A 20,000-nucleotide genomic window follows, 5' to 3' on the forward strand; every position below is an offset into this window, starting at 1 on the left:
GCGACAACAGCATTTCTTATTGAAAGGTAGTGTTTTTGCGGACATTTTTGGACGGCTGCTGATGATATGGGTGAAATTTTTTAACGCTGGTATGGCACAATTGACATTTTATGTCACAACGTTAACGCCTAGAGGAATCCTGATCTCTCTTATTAATCAAATACTTTGTTGCAGTCTCTTGTTCCTGCATAGGAAAAGTATAACTTTCAAAGTGAGACACATAGCTATTATCACAAGTTCAAGCGGCTACTAGTCCTGTCAATGTCATTGGTATTTTGCTGTATTTTCCTGTTAGTATGATAAGTAATTCTCCTCCAAGTTTCTACTTAAATTAATCTATAGATATTAAATGACTAAGTGGCTCGAAACTTCTCCCGCGATAAAGAATTAGAGGAAAGCATATAAATCACAAAAGGAAAGTACTTCAAAATATTTTAGTATCGCCAAAAGAGCAATCTCTTCACATTAAAGAATCTCATAAACTAATTCAGCTTTTCCTGACCAGCAGTACACCTCAATTGTTAACGAGATATTTCTTAACCATGCACAATGGACCAAGAACAGCTATATTCCTTGGCTCCCACTTCTCAAGAGAAAGAGATATGCTTCAATTTTCAATGACAGCGTTACACCAGATATAACAATTTACAATATATACCCAAGGCTATCACAATTTATATTGTTTAAATTCAGCGTTTAGTTTGATTTTATCTCAAAGGTGGCGACTTTTCTGAATGATTAAGTATGGCTTTCAGAAAATAACATTTAATGGCAAGTCATTATACCAGAATATTTTTTTCTTCTTAATTTGTGTTTAAGTCTATGTTTTCAAATAATTGTGAATTTTAGAAACATGTCATACTTTATACTTTATACTTTTAGATACACCCGGAAAATATAAATGAGAAATGTATCTTAGCACGCGTGTTAATTTGTTACTATGAGCTTGTCTTTGAAGACAGCTGTGAAAACTTTTGTATTTAAAGAAGCTTCTAAAATTTTACTTACTTAAGCTCTTTGCTCCCTATTAGGACATAGTCCATCGACGACTTTTCTTCTCTGTTCTCTTCAGCTATCTTTTCTGTTTCTTTCCAATATCTCGCATGTTTCCTTATAGGAAGGCTTTCACCTCCCCGATCTTTTTGCTTTAGAATTGTCTTCAATGATTCTGTAACATAGCGTTTTTCCCGCAATTAGTGGTGTTGGCACTCTGCATACACATTTGTACCTCTGAAAAGATGTGGCCCATACTAATCTAACCTCTATCCTGTGACCTATCCAGTATAGGGGACCTACTAGAAGCTTTCAATCTGCTGGAACAGTTCACAGGGTAATTGTGGCACACATGCTGTCACAGTGAATGCAGAACTGGAACTCGTGGCAGGCTTAAAAATTTAGCGTATCATTATTGAATACAGGCATTAACTGCTGCTGTTGCTGTTGAGCGAAGCGGTCTTCGTCCCATTAGCGGGAGAAGTCCGAAACGTGGTCCTTTGCTATTCGTAAGACTCGCAGAAGAGAAAGCATGTCAACCCCCGACACCGAGAGCATCGACGGATGGATGAATGCGCATCCAGGTTCAGCGGTTGCGTCGGGGGCCAAGAAACAGGAAGAAAGAGTGAGAGAAAGTAGTAGCAAAAGAGTACGACAGGGGTCGCCACCACCCCCTGCCGGAGCCTCGTGGAGCTTTAGGTGTTTTCGCTCAATAAACACACACAACGCTCGGTCTGGGAATTGAAACCGCGATCCTCCGACCGCGAGTCCGCTTCCCTAACCATTGGACCATTGCGCTTCCTGCTGCTTTTGCTGGCGATGAGTATATCAACAACGCATGTAATCTTCAATTCATAAAATGTTCTTAAGCTACATTAATTCAAAAATAACCTATAGTTAACAGGACAAAACTTATGCGATTAAACATTTTAAGGAAAGCTTAAATTTATAAATCCCGTATAAAATAATGACTTCATCATGGATCCTACCATGGTTCCAAGAGTGGAACTTGATACCCACAACAATTTCTCATTATATGTTTATCTAGATGTATTTTAATTACTATTCTGAGGTTGATAATTACGATGTAATCTGCGCAATTATGAATATGATTCAATATGTGTTGTCATACTTGCATTCTGTCAGTAAATTGCTGTTTACAGAACAAAACTGTTCATACTTATCATAGTCAATATAGACGAAAATAGAACAGTGCAGTTATTTTTTTATGCCAGGCTTAATGATCGGAAATAGAAAAACTTTATTAAGATACTTATTAAATATAGCAAGAATCTGCAATGACTATCAAGTTGATACCGAGACAGGCGCGGGCACCATTGTGAGGTTAAGTAGTTCACATGGTGACAATGAGGATTCAGGTTCGGTCCCACAGCGTGGTACGTTGGGTAAATGTCTTCTACTATAGGTATGTATATATATATATATATATATATATATATATATATATATATATATATATAGAGAGAGAGAGAGAGAGAGAGAGAGAAAGAGAGACAGGTGGTGGATATATACGAGGGGGTGCTGGCTTTGGATAAAAGAAAAATACAGAAGGATCAGTTAATTATAATCTTATTCAACATATTCCCCTCTCAGATTCACACATTCATTATGGCGGTCCTTCAATTTTTCTAAGCCCCTGTAAAAAAAACACACACAAACCAGGCCTTTCGCTATGCCCTTAAAGTCAATAACTTTTCAGCACTCCCTCATATATCATACCTTCATATTGTGTGGACTGATATCCCAGTTGACAGTCCTCTGATTTTAAATAGTGTTAAACACTTACAGAATGTGAAACTAATAGCGCCAGTCTTCTATGGTGACTGGATTGCTGCGTATACAAACAGACTGGCTTCTTGTTTCTCAGGGATTTGTCAATTTGATGTAGAGACTTCTGATACGAACCCATTAAGTGTGAAAATCGATTAAGGCTCTTCATCATTTTCCAATGTACAGAGAAATAGCTAAATTTACCCCTTTTAAGTATCTCATGGTTAGATTTTATATTATATATATATATATATATATATATACATGCTACTATAATCCGTGCATTCAGTTTATCTTTGGTGTTACAAGAAGTTTTGTTGGTCTCGCTCAACTGCTCATCGTGTGGCAGCAGGAATCTGCACCCTGCCACACAAGCAGGAGAAATCTGCACCCTGCCACACAAGCAGGAGAATCCAGTCATGGCTGTCAGACAATTTCTGCGACCACATCACCCCTAACTCATCTTAAAGTAAATACCACCTTGAACGATATCCAAACTACTTCGGTGCTTCTACAACGGCGCTTAAGGTGGTTCGGTCATGCAGCCTGACGTCCAGAGGATGAGCTGATTCGCGATGTTCTCCTCCCACTTCCACTTTCCAACTGGCGCAAACGCACGGGCGGGCAGCTGAAGACCTGGGAAACGACGATAAAGGAGGACCTCTCCGAACTATCAGGTCCGCAGGTGGTCGGTCTGCGCAGATGGAACCGCGAATGGCTCGCTATCTCTAGTGACCTCGCACAGGACCATCGAGCGTGGGCCGCCATGGTTCGTGATGTCGTTAGGACCAGAGAAGAAGCCGGCTCAACCCGCCCTGAGTGAAAGCCGTCACAAGTATATCCAAACTACAGTGGAAGAGGCTAGCCACTGGATTTAGTTACAAAGAGACTATGAGAGATGGCTAGACGTATATTGAGCTATATTTGATAACCAGTTGATCTAGCCAGCGGGTCCTCATATCAGTGAGGGGGCCGGTTCGCAATAATGCCATCGAGAGGTAATTACTGAAACGGTGCGCAATTTATCCTGATGACACCATACACTTGCTGGCTTCCGGTATGCGGAGATTTCGACTGGTGGCACTTGCATATGCAAGTTGTTTACAAAACATATGCGACGGACTTCTTTCAGTTTGCGTCTATATAAGTAAGCAAGCTACTTACCACAGAGCCGCTTCTGCGCCTATATGTTTGTGTGTGTATGTGATGTATGCATGCTCATACCTTTCTGTAGTTATTTATATCAAAGCCGGATGTACACTTACATTTTGGCATAGTTCCAAGGATAACGTGCATCGCTAGGGTAATATAATCTTTGAGGTCCGATTTCTCGGTTCCTTTCATTAAATGAAAAACGTGTAGAAGTTTTAAATCGATAGCGTCACCTGATCTTTCACTTGCTATGCACAGTAGAAAGTCTACTCACGATATATCTGAGAATATGAGTCTTATTCCAGCGAAAGAGCAAGGCAGAAGGAAATCGAACGAGCGAGCGAGTAACAGAGAGTGGATAGGAGAGAGAGAGGGGGGAGAGCGAAAGAGAGGTGAGAGAGACAAAAGAGTGAGTAAAAGTTAAGAGAAAATGCAAGTGACAGAGGGTAAATGATGGGAGAGAAGGTGATTTTGAAGACACCGTAATTATTGTTTATTTCAAACAGGTGTAACCAAATTATATTGAAACTTGTTAAGAGGTGGAATCTCTGTTGAATCCTCAACCACCACTTATAAATATTTCTATCGTGTTGGTTTTTTTTGCTTCTGTTTCTTGTTTCTTTTACTCTAAATGACACAAAAGCTTTCTACAGAGAATTCCTGTCAACACACGAATCTCTTTATTAGTAGAGAACATATCGAAACTTAATTTAATGTGTTCGCCATACAATGATAGCTCTTCCAAAAATGTGTTACTGTAGCTTAATTAATTTTGGCATCGCATGAATGTATGTCCTTTTGTTGGAAATATTTTCAGGTATGTTCAAATCAAATATTAACGTTTCTATGAAAGTATCGTAAGCGTAAAGAAAATGGCGATGGAAAAAGGTGGTAAGAGATATGGGGCGATGGAAAGAGGAAGAGAGAGAGAGGGGATATTATATATATATATATATATATATATGAGTGTATGTATGTATGTACGTATCTATATATATATATATATATATATATATATATATATATATATAGATAGATAGATAGATAGATAGATAGACAGATAGATAGATAGATAGACAGATAGATAGATAGACAGATAGATAGATAGATAGATACGTACATACTTACATACACACACATATCTGGAGAAAGAGAGAGAGAGATGTAAGGTGATGTATGTATAACAATGAAGTTGATCTCCGCTATAAACAAAAACGAAAGACTCTTGGGATATATGATTTAAAATGCATAAGAATATCTGGAAATACAGTCAGAAGTAAAAGGCAGTCAAATCGTGGGAATTCCTTTGGAAAAGATTTGGAGTCAAAGGCTCGATGGACACAGCGAGTACTGCTGCAGGATACGAAGAGGAAAACATAAGTGAATATTTTAAATCCCACACGGAAAGCAGAATAAATAAATAAATAAATAAATGAATAACTCAACAAATAAACGATATAATGAAAATACTGATAAAGAGATTGCTGGACTGATTTGGAAAAGAAATGGTCGGTCTGCAGTGTATTTCACATATTGGAAGAAAAAAAAGTTATCTAGAATGTAGTTATGAAGCGACGTGTTATATTTTTAATTTAATCGAATTAATTGTATAAATTTGAATAATATTGATTAATTAGGCAACGAGCGGGCAGAATTGTTATTGCACCGGAGAAAAATACTTTCGATTTTACGTTCTGTGTTCAAATGCTGCCGTGTACCAATTTTATCTTTCATCCTTTCGGGGTGGGACGATTATATCAATCCCAGTTGATGATGAGATTGATGTAATCAACTTAACCCCTTTTCCGAAATTGCTTGCCTTGTGCTGAAAAATTGAAAATAATGTTATTGATTAGTTTAAATGAGGTGATTTTATTTTTTTGTAAGCTCTCTACACCTGTCTTTTGATAGAATGCAATCGATACAACGTGTTGAACTACCTATGGAAAAAAGATTTGCCTTTATACCGTCACTAAGACTATGTGTTCTTTAACCAACAATCTCTAACTTTTAGGAAACTATATCTCATTGCATAAAATAGTTTCTGAGAATGTTATAGTTCTTCCCTGGAATAACTCATGAAAATTACTGCAGGAGACATTTAAATATCTGCGAATAAATACACGTCTTCATAGTTAAAGATGGTTATACACTTAGATACTTATATAGGATATAAAGACAGTAAGCATTTAAAAGAAGAGCACAGGAAGATAAAATTTTGTCGAACGTGGTCTTAGTTTGGTGGAATGATTATGAATGCGTCTTAACGTTTCGAATGTTAGTTCGTCATCAGAAGAATAAAACGTGGAGCAAACGGCAAGTGAGAAAGATGGTCGTTGAAAACATAAAAAAGAAGGGGAAGTGTTAGAAACAAGCTGGGAATGTTGTCGTATGTCAGACGTGAAACCGGTAGGGAGTGACTCATGTATATGTATGCGTAGAGAGATGTTCGGGGATAGAAGTACAGCGGCGTTGATTAATAGTAGGGAAGTAAACCTCTTACCACGATACATATATTCATAAAAATACGACGTGTATTTTTTCAGTTTCTGTCAGTCAAATCCATTCACAAGGTTTTGATCAGTCTGGGGCTATAATAGAAAATACTTGCCCAATGTGCCGCACTGAACCTATGGCCACATAGTTGGAACTAAGCTTCTTAAACAAACAGGCACTTGCGTCTTTTTGTTTTCCTAATACAGCGGTGTATGATTTGAAGGATATTTGCCTGCTATTTCTAGAAGATTGAGCAACTGCATAGTGGGTCTGTTCTCTGGCTGACTCAAAGATTCTTTTGCTAGTTCGCATGTTGACTGGTCTCAAAATTTAATTATGAAATATTCCCGTAGTGATATTTCCCAAGTTACAATAACTCCTTTGTAACTGGTTGTTTCAGCCGAATTTAATTAAATCAATGTAGCAATGTAACGTTAGAATACTACACTGGAATAAATAATAATGAAATAACGAAAAAACCATTCCTACATTTCAATAATCTCCTATCTAATGCCTTATTTTCAAAATGTTTCTTCAACTAAAATTTCAAAAAAAAATACATACATCCGTATAAATACACACGTGTGCGTATACACACTCGCATATATATACACAGGCCATCTTACATATACTTACACATACTTACTGGTAGTATTTTCGCAAAAGCTCGACAGTTTCCGGTGGTAAGTTTGCTATAAATCTGCCATTGTGTCTTTGAGAATTTAGACTGGAGGGATTTCCTGTTGCCGTTCTCCTGATTAATCTATGTGTTTAAATGGAAGAGGGGGCGGCAGAGAAGCAAATATACAAATATATAAAGAGAGAGGAAGATCTATCTATCTATCTATCTATCTCTATCTATCTATCTATCTATCTATCTATCTATCTATCTATCTATCTATCTATCTATCTTCTCTCTTTATATACTTTTGTCTCTCGCTCGCTCTCTCAATCGCTCATATAAATATATGTGTGTGTTTGTGTGGGTGAGTGTGTGTGCGTGTGTGTATGTATGTGTGAGTGCGCGCGTGTGTGTGTGTGTTTGCATATAGTAAAAAGTTTCGAGAAAAAAGTTGCACGTGACGCATTGCAGTGAAAAATACGTAAAAGGAAGTAAAATGCGCTGCAATTTTATGTTGAATAACACACACATACACACACACACATATATAGATAGACAGATGGATAGACAAATAGATAGATAGATAGAGAGAGAGAGAGAGAGAGAGAGAGAGGAGAGAGAGAGAGAGACAGACAGACAGACAGACAGAGAGAAGGAGAGAGAGAAGGAGAGAAAGAGAAGGAGAGAGAAAGAGAAGTAGAGAGAAGGAGATAAAGAGAATAAGAGAGCAACGGCTTTATAGCAGTCATGCTTTTAAGAAGGAAATGGATGTTGGAATTGAAGCAACGTAACTAAAAGAGTGATATTAATGACTTAAGAAGCTATGATAATAAATGGACCATCGTAAAGGCAGAAGCTCGTAGCTAAGAAGTAAAATTCCAAACTACAGGGTGCCATCGTTCTGGAGTCATCCATGTTGCGTGGCACCGAGGGCGAGTATCTTCTATTGCATTGCAAGCCTCTGAAATTTAATAGACGGAAAGTTTGCAGACGATAAATTGCGCGCATGCGTGCTGGTGGTGTATGTTTATATAGGCGTAGGCATGGCTGCGTGTTTAAGGAACTCTGCCTTCAACCACATGGTTTCGGGTTCAGTTCTAGTTTTACTCTAACTCCGAGCCGACCAATCCTATGTGAAGGAATTTAGCAGACAAAAACTGCCTGGAGGCCCGTCGAAGGGTCCATTTACAAGCAAATATCTGGACTGCTGACGTGGTCAAACTTATCTGGCCTACTGGTCATCTTATACATTGACCGGTTAGTATAAAAGGCGCTCAGAAGCTGTCATTTTTGGGACTTTGTTGTGAGATATGTTGATGACATTCTCATGTAAACATCATATCGCGGGGAGACTTTTAAAAATATGAATTTACTATATGTAGGAGTGGCTGTGTGGTAAGTAGCTTGCTTACGAACCACATGATTCCGGGTTCAGTCCCACTGCATTGCACCTTGGGCAAGTGTCTTCTACTATAGCCTCGGGCCGACCAAAGCCTTATGAGTGAATTTGGTAGACGGAAACTGAAAAAAGCCCAACGTATATATGTATGTATATATGTATGTGTGCGTGTATATGTTTGTGTTTGTCCCCCTAACATCACTTGACAACCGATGCTGGTGTGTTTATGTTTCCGTGCCTTAGCGGTTCGGCAAAAGAGACCGATAGAATAAGTTCTAGGCTTACAAAGAATAAGTCCTGGGGTCTATTTTTTCTCGAATGAAGGCGGTGCTCCTGCATGGCCGCAGTCAAATGACTGAAATAAGTAAAAGAGTAAAAGAGTAATATCGAAATAAATAGAATTTGAAGTCGAGCACCCCAATAACAATGGTTTCTTATCTCTGCTTAACTTTGAATTCAAAATCACAGTAAAGAGGTCCATTGCTACTAACTCTTACAGGAAAGCTGTGTACCACGATCTATTTGTACATCCCTGCCCGTCAGAGATAAGATGACCCGGGTTAGAAACGAGGTCCACCAGGTTCGTAGTAAATGTAGCGAGGCAGGAACAAAACACCAACGCCTTGCAATTCAGAAAATTCTCGATGGAGAGTGACTATCCATATACTTTCACTAAACATTACGACATCCGTAAGAAGGGATTGAATATACGACTGGTGCATTCTAGACCTTCCTTGAGAAGGTTCCTAACTAAAAACAGGCCAAGACAAAACAAAACCTTATCTGCTTTACCTAGTTACCAGATCAAACCTGAATATATATGTCTTGTGGGGAGAATTCACAACCCCCCCCCCCCAAAAAAAAACCAAAGACGAAGACAGGTGGTGTAGACAACAAACAGATGTATTAGAATAATCCTCGGGGAGTGAAAAAGTCTTTAACGTTTCGAACCTACGCTCTTCCACAGAAACAACACAGAAAGAAACAAGGAGAGAAAATAAAGAATGTGTAGTGGCTAGCGATCTATCATGGCGATCTATCATGGCGATCTATCATGGCGATCTATCATGGCGATCTATCATGGCGATCTATACATGTCTTGTGGGCCTACGTGATGCATAAAATCTTGTGTAACGAATGTAATGAATTCTACGTCGGAAGCAGCATCAGAGAAGTTCCTATACGGGTTAAAGGATACCTGTATCCTAATGCTTCTTCTGTAAAAAAGCCTATATAAAGTAAAAAATAAATAAATAAAAAGAAGCCAGCCACAGAAATACCACAAGTAAGGCATTCAAGTTTCCATTGAAGGTACAGAAAGTAATACTGGGGGCTTCAGGGCAAAAGAAGCTATTTTAATCAACAAGTACAGCCTGCAAATAAATAACAGATCAGAGCTGAACGTAGCCGAAAGGCTGCTACAGCAACGCCAAACAGCTTTTGTTCTATACGTACTACAGAGCAGAGAGGTGAGTTATCAACATCTTTTCTGCGTATATTTTCTGAAGAAGGGGACTTAAACCTGAAATATTGAAATACCAGGTAATGGTATTAACCATCGACCTGTAGTTTTGAAATTGTAACTTGCACCGTTTGGACTTTAAAACATTAGTACATACATATATATTCATAGATGTGTATGTTTATATATGTACGTATGTACATTTATATGTTCTGTATGTATGTATGTGTGGGTATTTATGTGAATGTGTATTGTATGCTTTAGATGTCCGGGTCCGCGCCTACATTTATGCTTATCGGTGTATAAAACATCATCAGCAACAACAAAAAGACTGGTATTCTGTTAAAATGTGTAAATGTGCGAGTCAATCTTTAGATATCTTACGATTTAGATTCCTAACTACTCCCACATTTTGCGGTGCAGTGTAACCAAAAGCGGGTCTCTTATAGTTGTGATTCATATCGAGCCCTTCTGGGTATTAGCGCGCGTCTACGATGGGTCTACGATTAAAAAAAAAAAATTACCATCATTTTTTCCCATTTTTAATGCATTTTTTTGCTATTATATAAGATAAGTAACCCTCTAAAAATGTATTATTAAATCTCAGAACGAATAAAGCTACAGTAACACCCCCCTTTGCAGTTAGCCATATTGAGATGGCTATTATATTTTACATCTCTAAAAATGCTTATATAGTTATTTCCCTTACAAACCCGAGCAACGCCGGGCGATACTGCTAGTATATATATAAATCGATAAAATAAATACAGACAGATAACATCACTTTAGTCGATAAGATCAGCTAGCACAAAACAAACAAAAGCAAAACACAAAAAACCCACTTTGAAAGTGGCGGCTAGTAAGGCTACTGTTTGAAGCAAGTAGGGATGAAATCTTGTGAGATAGTCCATACCAAATAAAGACGTTTCTGAAAAGCGATAAAATGGACAAAATGTTATATATGTTATATAGATATAACTGCTTGTAGTAAAGAGAATGGTATAAATATGTGATGGTACATAAATAAAAATGGTATTTAGCAATCTGTTATTATGAGGCACGAGGCTAGCAGAATCGTTAGGACACTGGGCGAAATGCTGAACGGAATTTTGTCCGTCTTTGCATTCTGAGTTCAAATTCCACCGAAGTCAATTTTGCCTTTCGTCTTTTCGGGATCGATTAAATAAGTACCAGTTGTTCACTGCAGTCGATGTAATCGGATACCCCTCCCCCCAAATTACTGGCTTTGTGCCAAAATATGAAAGCTATAATTTGTTCTCATAAGGCGGCGAGCTGGCTGAATCGCTAGCACAGCGGACAAAATGGTTAGCGGCATTTTGTCTGTCTTTATGTTCTGAGTTCAAATTCTGCCTTGGTCGACTTTGCCTTTCATTGTTTTGGGGGTCGATAAAATACGTGCCAGTTAAGTACTGGAGTCGATGTAATCGACTTCCTCTCCTAAAAAACTGCTGGCCACGTGTCAACATTTAAAACCAAAAGTAGATCTGCTTAATCACAATGGATTTGGGGTTTAACAGCACAAACAAACACATATAAAGCTAATAGGACACTTCACGCAATCTAGTCGACGTTATCTTGCAATTCTGTTTCAAAAGTCATCGAAAGGTACAACAGGTTGAGGTCTCATTAACTCCTTATCAAAGGACACCCGTTCGTTCATTTACGCGGAACAATAACCTTCAAATTTTAAAGTCAACTTAACTGTGTAGATCGATGCCATAAGTTTCAAATTTTGGCAAAAAATTAAGTACCAGTCGAGGACTAATTACCCTATCACCAGAAATTGATGAGTTAGTGTGAAAATTTAAAATCAATAATTTTATTATCATTGTCATTGTTAGGGTAGTATATTTGTAGTACATATTTCTTTACTACCCACAAGGGGCTAAACACAGCGGGGACAAACAAGGACAGACAAACGGATTAAGTCGATTATATCGACCCCAGTGCGTAACTGGTACTTAATTTATCGCCTATTTGTAGTACCGTTAGAGCCACGGTGGACAAAAATCACCTCGGGATCCCAACCTTTCCGTCTTTAAAATATATCGAGTGATACCTAAAATCGATATAATTGAGCCCAGAGCTTCTTGAGCTAAAATGTATGACTTTGCACTGATATTAATACTTTGTATCATTCTCAAATCTCTCTTTGTTGCTGCAGCTGCTAATGCTGTTGTTATTGTTGTTGTTCTTGTTGATAATAATTTCAGGACGAATCGTTTGAGCTTCCGAGATTGGAAATCACGAGGAAAATTGTCCTTGCGTTATTTGGTTACGTTCTTTTATCTTCTGCTTATAAATCTAGCCAATAAATGTTTAAAGTAATGTCCATTAGGTAAAAACAGTTGAAACTTCGCATGAAACATCTATCTATCTATCTATCTATCTATCTATCTATCTATCTATCTATCTATCTATCTATCTATCTATCTATCTATCTATCTATCTGTGTGTGTGTGTGTATATATACGTACACACACATGTATACATACACATGTACATATACACATGTACATATACTCACATATATATATTAAAGAGAGGGAGAGAGATGTACACAAGTATGTATTTATATATGAATATATCTACATATCTCTATCTATCTATCTATCTATCTATCTATCTATCTATCTATCTATCTATCTATCTATCTATCTATCTATCTATCTATCTATCTATATATATATATATATATACGTATGTATATATGTATGTATGTATATATGCATGTATGTATGTATGTATATATGTATGTAAGGCTACTTATGAAATGATTTGCTATTTAGGATCAAAGTCAACGGTGGGATAATGGGCCAACTTCTCGCTTTGATACACGATATGACCATGCTTTAGCTCATCCCAAACGGATAGATGAAAGACAAAGTGAGAAAGCTACCCCCTGGTGAAATTGTAACTCAGAGTTGAGTGCAACGAAACAGTAATGCATTTACTCATTTGCACCGACGCTTTATCTGTTGTATGTAACTTATTCCACCATCGAATTATTAAATATTAGCAAAGCTTTCGATCATTTTATCTACACTTATTTGCACTGTTTCCTTTCAAAACTCCCATGTTTGATAGCTTAAGTGAAAACTAATCTATTTCGCAATGGAAACAATAAACGCCAGTGTCATTATATATGGAATGCAATGACAATAAGATCACCTGTGGAGTATATATATTGAACTCGAAGTTCTTGTGAAGTTGTTACTAACCACTAAAATAGGTTTATTTTTTCTTGTATGCAGTTAATATTTTAACAATGGAATATATTACAAATCCTAAATTATCATGTACGACGAAACACATAAATAATGGTTTATTGTGAATGGTATCGAAGGTACTGGGTAGAAGGAAATAGAATTAGTTTATATCTAAACTATTATAGAAAGTGAAATCTCTCAAGGATATGATTTAAATTCTTTTCTATCTATAATTCATATAAACGATTTAAAATAAATCAATTAAATAATGTAATATACAGAAATGAATGCTGAAGATGACGACAATCTTTTCCACATTAATACTTCCGTCATGTAATAAAAACAAACAAATCTATTCTGATCTGCATCTTTTCAGCGATTCAGATCACGATTTGTATCTCATTTTATTTGTTGCAAGCGCATAGAGTATCCCTGAGCAGAGATAAATGTACATACGAACATACATACATACATACATACATACATACATACATACATACATACATACACACACACACACACATATATATATATATATGCATATATACGAACACACATATATATACACACACACACACACACACACACACACACACACACACACATATATATATATATATATATATATATATATACGCACATATCTATGTAGCTATGTACGCACGTAGGCATATATATATATATTTATGTAAATGAATTGGAAAGTACTACAGCACAATCATCTCAGTTTACGATTCAATGGGCTAAATAATGTTTAAATGTGTATCTCGTCGCACGTTGCACATCTGCAATGAAATTCACACTTACTTCAAATTAATTAAAACGCTCCAAGCAGTGTGCAAGCTCGGTGGTATGCTAGCGAATTCCTTAGACCATTCCTGTTAACGTTAGAATTATTCTCTTTTAAAACATGGAAACCTAATCTCCTAATTTCTTTCCACCACCCTAAGACAATCAGTAAATAGTATTAGAGAATTGGGATGGCGATCAGAAAGGCATGGGTTCGATTCTTCGGCAGAACAATGCCTTGTGCTCTTGAACAAAGCATTTCATCTCACGTTGTATAAATCAGCCTACTCAGTTGAAATTGAGCAGTAGTTGCTTCCTTCCTCCAGCTGTTACATCCTCAATGTTCCTCTGGAGCAAGGACCGGGATAGCCGGAGACAGTTTGTATGTTTACTTACAACTACATTGGCAACTAAAACAATAAGGAAAACAAGGTACATTTTTTCTCAAACGCATCAACAGCACTCAACAGTAAAACCTTCAAAGTTACTACAAATATACAAATACTCGTCGTCATAATCACATGATTTTATTAGGTTGTTCCTAAAATAATAGCCGCACTAAGTATAGTGTTTTGAAATACAATTTTATCATAGTATTTTAATTATATTTTAGGTGAATTTCCACATACTTAATAATTTTCTACTTATTTCAGACAGAAAACATTCTTGAAGCATATGTGCCCTTAATTATGAACATAACTAAAAAGGACCATTGCTTACTTTTCTTGCACGAGTTCAAGCTTGGGCACAATGCCTCTCAAACTGCTGCCAGTGTCAACAGAGCACGGGGAGAGGGGTCCACAAGTGATTGCACATTGCGAAGGTGGTTTCAGAAATTCTGTAGTGGCAGTGAGAGCCTTGAAGAGGAAGAATGTAGAGGACTGTCATGCAGTCTTGACAATGAACAACTGAAAGTAATTGTTGAACAAAGCCCACGTCAAAGTATCTGGGAAATGTCTCAGGCACTTGGTGTCGGTATTGCGACGGTCTCACGCAATCTGTAGAAGATTGGTAAGGAGAAAAAGCTCGATAAATGGGTACCGCATGAGCTCAATGAAAATCGAAACGTTCGGCGTTCTGAAGTGTGCTCGATGCTCTTTCTGCGAAACATCAATGATCCTTTTCTTGACCAAGTAGTCACTTGTGAAGGAAAGTAGATTCTTTATGATATCCATCAATGATCAGGTCAATGGCTTGATCGTGATGAGTCCCCCCAAACATTTCCCAAAGCCAAAGTTGCATCAGCAAAGGATTATGGTGACTGCCTTATGGTCTGCAATTGGTGTTGTCCATTACAGCTTCCTGGAAGCCAATCAGAGCATTACAGCAGAAAATGAGACCTGCATTGGTGAATCGGCGTGGCCCAATTCTACTCCACGATAACGCAAGGCCACATGCTGCAAGAACGACGCTGCAGAAACTCACAGACTTGGGATACGAGACTTTACCACATCCTCCATATTCTCCTGATCTTTCACCTACTCACAACCATATTTTAGAGCATTTAAACACGTTTTTGAGTGACAAAACTTTCAGGTTCAAACCAGAGGTAGAATCAACTTTCAAAGATTTCTTAGCATCAAAGCCAATAAGTTTTTATCAACGAGGCATAAATAATCTCGTTGATCGATGGCAGAGATCAGCGATGTTTACGGCTCATACTTTGACCGATCAAACATTTCTATTGTTAATTTTCCCAGAATAAAATTATGTTTTTGAAATTAGACATTATTTTCGGAACAACCTAATGGCATAGGAATCCCACATAAGATTTACCAACAACAAAGGCCTATCGATCCCTCTAAATCTCCAAAATACTCTAACCATGATCAGTTAAATATAACAATCACTAGAGTATTTTGTTATCATATGTATGGAACCGCATTGCTGCTATACATATACATACTTAATATATAAGAGCAATCTTTAGCACGCTGGGCAAAATGGTTAGCAACATTTTGTCTGTCTTTGCATTCTGAGTTCAAATTCCGCCAAGGTCGACTTTGCCTGACGTTCTTTTGGAGTCGATAAAATAAGTACCACTTTAGTACCATCACCTGGCCTTTGGAAGTTCTTAGGCGGGAACGACTCAAGTTCAAACATTCTGATCCATTAGTCTGAAGCTAAATTCCTCTCACCGATATCAGAGGCCCTGAAAAAAGACCCCTAAAGTAAAAAAAAAAAAAAAAAATAGATACTAAACATGCTTAGAATATCATTCTTTTATCTTTTGTTTCACTCACTGGATGTGGCCATGCTGGGGTACCACATTGAAAGGTATAGTCAATGAAATCGACTGTTATTTAATTTTGTCTTAAAACTTGATAATTATTCAGTGGGTCATATTTGTCGAACCGCTAACTTACGGACGCATAAATAAACCAACATCAGTTGCCAAGCGGAAAATGATAAGCACAGCACATACACGCGCACGAGTACCAGATCCGCTCAATACGCTTTGGTTGACGTCCAGGAAAAGGACATCACATTTTCTCCAGTGCTGGAGCTTCCCCTCCCCCCGTGGTGTAAAAAGTAAATAATATAGGCATAGGAGTGGCTGTGTGGTAAGTAGCTTGCTTACCAACCACATGGTTCCGGGTTCAGTCCCACTGCGTGGCACCTTGTGCAAGTGTTTTCTACTACAGCCTCAGGCCGACCAAAGCCTTGTGAGTGGATTTGGTAGACGGAAACTGAAAGAAGCCTGTCGTGTACATGTATATATGTATGTATATATATATATATATATATATATATATATGTGTGTGTGTGTGTGTGGTGTGTGTGTGTGTGTGTGCAGTTTGTGTGTCTGTGTTTGTACCCCTAACATCGCTTGGCAACCGATGCTGGTGTGTTTACGTCTCGTAACTTAGCAGTTCGGCAAAGGAGAGACTGAGAGAATAAGTACTAGGCTTACAAAGAATAAGTCCTAGGGTCGATCTGCTCGACGAAATGCGGTGCTCCAGCATGGCCAAAGTCAAATGGCTGAAACAAGTAAAAGAGTAAAAGAGTAATAACAGTTAAAAAATAAATTAGAAAAGCGCTGATAAATTGAAATTTTTTCCCGTTTTTCTTGTTATATGCAAATAATTTACTTATATTGCCACTATTTACTGCTAATAAAATGGAAATATATAAAAAGAAAGAGTGTGTTTAATAGTCGAAATTGCGAGGTCTGGTGTTAGAGGCGGGTTAGAAGGAAACAAAATTTTTAATCTTATTATTATATAGACATCAGTTATGCTTTGACGTGGAGGCGCAATGGCCTAGTCGTTAAGGCAGCGGACTCGCGGTTTCGATTCCCAAACCGGCCGTTGTGTGTGTGTTTATTGAGCGAAAACACCAAAAGCCCCACGAGGTTCCGATAGGGGGTGGTGGCGACCCCTGTTTTACTCTTTCGCCACAACTGTTTCTTGGGTAACGCTGCGATGGACTGGCGTCCCGTCCAGCTGGCGGGGTGGGGGGACACATACGCCACAGAAACCGGGAAACCGGGCCCATGAGCCGGGCTAGGCTTGAAAAGGGCGAAAGAAGAAGAAGAATGCTTTGTCATGTTGGCATTGTTCAGGTTGAAAGGGCACCGACAATGGCCTGTGCATATGGCATCATTTGGCCGTAATGCGACCCGGCATACGTTTGTATACATTCTAGTCTTCTATCATTTGTAGTAAAATTTCTTAACTTAATTGTAAATAAGATATTCGTTTAAACTGAAAAAAAGCCCCCCAAAAAAACAAAAAGTTCTACTTGTATGGCTTTCAATGAAATCTGATCTATATCATTTGTTATTCTGTGAGAAATTGCTAAAACATTCAATAATTTTTCATTCTCCCTGTCGCATTTTTTTGTTAGCTTAAAAAAAAAAGAATCAAAATCCGAAAACAACTATAAAACATTACATAGCGATTTAAATCTTGTATGAAAAGTTGCGAATAAACAAACTCTTACTGACTTTCATTGTTTTGTTCATGTTTCATTTTCTCTCTCCTTGTGTCTTGTTATCTACCTTCATCTTTTCTTTTAATTACCAGACAATATCTAATGAATAATTTATCCCAAGCCCCCAAGTATGTCAGCCGCCTTCATAAGTTCAACAAGTTCCTTCTCTTGGAAATTAAAAAATAATAAATAAAATAAAAAATAAAAAAAACCTCTTAAAACAGCATTTCGGAAAAAAGAAATATTTTACTGACTTTATTATTGAGTCAGGTACAGGATATTAAGGAAGGATATGGCAGTGAAATTTTGCACGTTGTAATTTGCCTATAGCACTGTTTAAAACGTATTGCTTTATATCGTATTTAAACGCTGTGCTAGTGAGTGCAGTCCTTCCTGACAACAACATAATAGGTATTAAATTATTGTGATGCGTCAGATTTTGAAAGTAGACAGGTGGCGCAACAGACAGAAGTAGTTGAAATGAGACTTAGTGTCTTCTGAGACAGTATGGTGCGTTATTTTATAAATCTGCTACTCTTTATCAAACAACATTTCAGAACTTCGTTGATTGAAAGAAATAATAATAATATAATAATAATAATAATAATGATTATCATTAAAGTCTCTTGACAATTGCTAAGATACTTTGCGATCCCTATCAGAATCAATATATTTCCTGCACTATATTATATTTTTATCTTAAATCAAGCTCAGCTGAAATAATCAGACAGAAACTGTTTTAATGATGTGATAAATTCCACTCTGGCTATATTCAGCACTTAATGGTACGATGTTAAGTCTTTTTATCGATAGCCTGAACTCAAACGAACTAAATTTTCTTTCTTTCATTCACCTTTATATTATCTTTAAAAGAAATAACAAAATTATTATAAAAGCGATATCGTAAAATACTTAGACTTAGCCGAAGTTTATTATAGTAAAAGCATAAAAAAAAATATATATCAGAATATTCTATTTATATGATATAACCTTTGATCTAACACAATACTATCTATGTTAAATAAATAGATGACATTAATCAGTCTCTCACTGAAGAAGCTGTCACGCCTGTCGCTTTTTTTCTTTAATAACTCTCCCTCCCTCTCGATATCTCTGTATCACACACACACACACACACGCACACACACACGCACACACACATATCCGGCATCTTAGGTCTCGTAGTACTTGTAACACCATACTGTACTGAAGAGGTCTAATTAAGTTGTCACTGTACTGCTATAGTTCAAATTCAACACACGTTCTCCCCACATTCAATATCTAATCAATCTTTATTAACTGAAATTTCGGAGTTGTCTCCCATTCACTCTTTAGTCAGAATTAATCACTATGTTAATACTTTTCCTCTTCACTATGGGTGTAAGTTTAATTAAATAAAATTTCGTCGATCAATATATTAAGTATTTTAGCAATGAATTTTAAAAATTCCTCTTCGTGAAGAAAGTGCCTCTTAGTTTTTTCACTCTTATTTTCATCTAAAAACAATTAAGTTAATTCAAATCAAAAAAATATCAACTCTTACAAGCTAACAGGAATTATGTAAAACAGAATGTTTCACATTAAATTTGGATGATCGGATGAATGGTTCTCCGTCGTTTGGCGATGAAGATGCATTTATTCGATCATCTGAATTAACTTTAACTGAATTTACGAGTGACAGTGCTTTACTGTTTAAATTGCAGCTACAATTCTTCCAAGAGAATTCTATATAGCTTCCGTTCACCCAACTTCAATTGAAAAGTATGTATGGACCCAAGGATATAGAAAATGTCATTTACTCAAGGTGACACACGGTGGAATCGAACCCAGGACCTCATGGTCGCGAAATGAACTTCTTAAACATTCGGCTATACTGTGTTTTTCACATCAGTGACTGCACGTTGCTCAGTGGTGAAGGTTTTCGGTTCACGGTCATAATGTCATAAGTTCCATACCACATGCGTCGTTGTGCCCTTGAGCAAGGAACTTTATTTCACCTGCATTTCAAAGGACCAGACTTGTTACACTCAGTGTCACGTTAAGTTCCCTTGAGAACTACGTTAAGGGTATGCACGTTAATTTTACTAGCAGGCTGTTCCGTTGATTGGATCAAATGGAACCCTCGCCGTC

Source organism: Octopus sinensis, linkage group LG3 (genome assembly GCF_006345805.1).
Source record: "Octopus sinensis linkage group LG3, ASM634580v1, whole genome shotgun sequence".
Classification (NCBI taxonomy): Eukaryota; Metazoa; Mollusca; class Cephalopoda; order Octopoda; family Octopodidae; genus Octopus; species Octopus sinensis.